The sequence below is a fragment of the Aquarana catesbeiana genome, linkage group LG04, assembly GCF_042186555.1.
Source record: "Aquarana catesbeiana isolate 2022-GZ linkage group LG04, ASM4218655v1, whole genome shotgun sequence".
Classification (NCBI taxonomy): Eukaryota; Metazoa; Chordata; class Amphibia; order Anura; family Ranidae; genus Aquarana; species Aquarana catesbeiana.
Genome location: NC_133327.1, coordinates 319,870,756 through 319,874,785, shown reverse-complemented (window position 1 = coordinate 319,874,785; position 4,030 = coordinate 319,870,756).

Below are 4,030 nucleotides of genomic sequence, written 5' to 3'. Positions count from 1 at the left end.
CGCTCTACTTTGTGTTTTTTGCACTCCTAACTTAGGGCAAACTAAAATCAAGTTTTATTTAACCATACCCTTTAAGCTGCTCTCACTGTGCAGATTGATCACACCCAATGTTTGGCAGGGTGCACAACATAATTAGCCCCTCTCTGCTCCCTGTCATTTATTTTGCCAAACAAAAGTGACAACCCTTGTAACAGGGCTCATGTGGAAAGTAGAGAAGAACATCTTAGCTCTCGTGTTTTAATAGAAACCTGATCGTTGGGTTGCCAGGCAGCATGTAGCAGCTCCTGCACAATTAGCCCCTGTTCACACTGGTGCAACTTAAATAGGCATCTTTGCATGAAGTCACATAGATTTTAACCGAGTCACATCTGACATGCGACTTTGAAATTGTGCGATTTCAAGTAAAGTCGCACTATTTCAAAGCCGCATTCAATGTGAACCTAAACTCAGGTAGATAGTTGGCATAGATGCCTACTGTCCCTGATTTCCTTCACCTAGGTTCTCTGCCCTGAAGATGCTGTGTTCCGGACTACATCCCGAGATCACAGCATCAACCTAAGGGCTCTTTCACACAAATTGGGGTTTGCTTCAATCAGCAAGGGATGGGTGAGCAGATTGTCTCCCTGCTGAATTGGAGCTGAAAAGGACAGACACCATTTTTTTTTTTTTTTTCATCCGTGCCCGTTGAGTATGTGTCCAGCAGACATGGACGTCCTGATGTAAACGGAATCCAGCGATTTACATTAGGCTACCCCCGATCCCTCACATTTAGCTCAAGAAAAACTGAAAAGCTTGCAGTCCATTTCTTCTTTTTTTTTTCCCCAGAACTGGACAGACTCAGTAAAACTGACAGGTAGACCTGATCAGAAAGCCAGTGTGAAAAGGCCCCTATATGAGTTCCTGAGCATACAGTACCTAGTGTAGCCAGGTGCTCATTGGCTAGAGTGCTCAGGTTCTCCAATTCCTCCTTCTCACTGCTGTGTGCAGAGCGACACGGCTGCGGGCTGTGTCTGCTTGCCCACTCCTCCTCCTGGTAGTGGCAGCGATACACAGGGGAGGAGAACAAGGAGTGCAGCTCAAACAAACTGCAACTGCCCCAACCTATAACTGGCCTTAACACCAAGGAGCACATGAAAGAGCGATGCATGGCAAACAAAAACAAAGAAAAATTCCCAGCTCAACTTACCAGCCATCCTGCAAACAACTGAATTGTCCTGGCCAATAGTTCATGTTAAAAACAAGGGTTTAGTTAGCACACATTTGCAAATACCTGTACATGCGTAAGCTGCAAAGGTCACAAAAAGGCACCCCAGTATTATCTGCAGTCCTAGCTCTATACATTAGAGTACAGCTGCCCTTCCCCCCCTCCCTAAATTACACCACAGCTGCAGGGGGTGCTGGGAACTGCTGTCAGGAAGATGATTTGGGGCTTCAAACTACAGGAGCCACAAGGATGCCTTGATAAGGGATTAAAGCAGTGGAGGTATCCCAGATTTTGAGCTAGAGGTCTGGGCAGAGTAGTACTGGGACCCAGAGTGTGCAGACCCTTGGTTTGTGGAGTCTGTGCCTAGCATCAGGAAGACTGACCCTGTGTACAGAGCAGAGTACAAGGATTGAGCCACTGAAGGGTCTTTTGGTTGTGCAGGAGCAGGACCAGAGCAGTGCAGATCCATAGGTGGAATGCCTACACTTGAGTGCTTTGATTGAGCCTTCGGATGATCGGAGTCCCCCCAAGAAAATCCAGATATGAGCTGATCATTGGATAGCGGGACCATTGTTGCTGTATTGTTGGAACTGGTGAAAGGGCATTGCTGCCATTATTCTACCACTGCTAGCAGAGACTGAGAATATAGAGACTAGCCATTTAACTAGCAAACCTACCAACTGCATTCTGTACCTGTACGTATGAGCACCACAGAAAGGACTGGGTCCCAACGTTAGCTGGCAGAAGAGTTAGGACAAAGGACTTTGCTCTCAGATAGCTGTTCCATAAGAATTTTTCTTGTCGTCCAGAGTTAAATGTATCTCTTTAGGGAGGTCTGGGTCTTAATGTAGCAATTCGTACAGAGTGCACTCTAAGCAGTATAGCCTACTGTTCACAGGAAAGTTATTACAGTGTTGATCACCATAGTCGTTACTGTTATTTATGCCATTGTGCGTTGCTGATTTATAGATTATCAGGTATAGAACTCAATTCTAACCAGCTATAACTTAGTGATTTTTGCAGAAAAAATGTGCATTTATTATTTTTTTCTGCAGGACCCTGGAAAGCATTGCACCTGTGATCAGTGGATAAGAGGAACAACGTCTGGCTTCTGCAGACAAGTCCTACAGCTTTCAGGCTGAACCTCCAAACGGGCTGTCTTTTATATTGCAGGGCTTATGAATAAACTTCAAGGGGAGTCTGGCAGCCATGTTGTTTTTGAATTGTGACAGCCGGAGCAGGGAGAAAATCCCCAGCCTACTATCCCACTGAGGGGTGGATTGGGGAGAGAGGTGGCAGTAGCTGGAACAAGTTACATGTTCCATCCTAAATACAGATGTAACATGAAACATGTTCCAGAAGGTGAACTTATCCTTTAAGTGATACCCTTTATTGGGTAATGTAAAGCAGAAATTTGAGTAAAAAATGTTTTCTGGGATATGGGTTCAGTAACATTACTTACCTATAATGAAATGTATCCTGCTTCCTGCTGCTTGCTCCTTAGTGTAGAAATGTTCGCTGTAGTGATGACAGGTCTTCGTGCTGATGTTTTGGCTCTCCAGGGTTAACCTTCTCAGGCTCTAACATTGCAGCACATTGAAGAAGTCCCAACAACTGGCTAGCTCTATCTGTCCTTTCCACAATTCAGAAAAGTCCTTATATTGTTTTCCCATAATGCAACATGTTCTGTGAATAGGGGAGAGGTGGATGAATGATAGGATCCCCTCCTTCATTCACAGATCATGGTGTCACTACAAAGAAAAATGCTACTGTGTCAGTGGGAGGAAAAAATGCTGCTGCTTTAGTGGTGTTAGTGTAAGGATGACTCCCCTCTGGCATCTTTGTCAGTGTGAACAAGGAGGGGAGCTCTTAGTTTGGGGGGAGGGGGGCTGAAGGGCTCTGAGTGAGTCAGAATGGCTATGGGGCTTTGAGGGGAGAGGAGAGCTCTGGGGCTTGTTGTTCCCTCTACCCTCTGTGTCAATGATGGCGAACCTTGGCACCCCAGATATTTTGGAACTACATTTCCCATGATGCTCATGCACTCTGCAGTGTAGTTGAGCATCATGGGAAATGTAGTTTCAAAATATCTGGGGTGCCAAGGTTCGCCATCACTGATCTGTGTACTTACAGGTAAACCTCCCTCTCAGTGTGGCTCCTGCCCAGGAATGAAAGCAACTTCCCTTACCATATCTAGTCATAGTGATATGTCACCATTATTCATCTTTTAGAGGTACTGCAGGTGAGTAGTTGTTGACTTTTATATGTTCTTACTGGGTTATTTTAATATTCACGTATCTCTACATTTAGATTCATGGGTAAGTACTGTATATAAGATCACAAATGATGCAAACATATAGAATGTGCTTGGAAAAGGGATATAAATATATATCTCAATCACACATATATTTTTCCATACACTTATCTTTTTTTTTTTGGTGAGGAATTTGTTCCAGTTCCAATTTCCTTTGCAAAGTCATCCTCCGTTTTTATTTCCTTCATGAATATTTTGGTGTTTTATATCATTCTTGTACATATAACATATTTTGTGATGTTCATTTACTCATATTGTTTTAATATTACATTTATATATTTTATTGTATATATAAAATTGTGGTTATTTTATCCTTTATTTTATATATTGTTTGTTTATTTTACTTTTTTTGACTGTTCTGATTTTGATGTACATAGGTTGTTACTTCCCACTTTTTTTTGTTTACTTACCATGTTTAGATTTATTTTTGACTATGTTATCATTTTTAGATGAGCAGCTTTTATGTTTTTCAACCAGTTAGCAGACAAATGCTTAATCCCCAGGCTCTGGCTAGT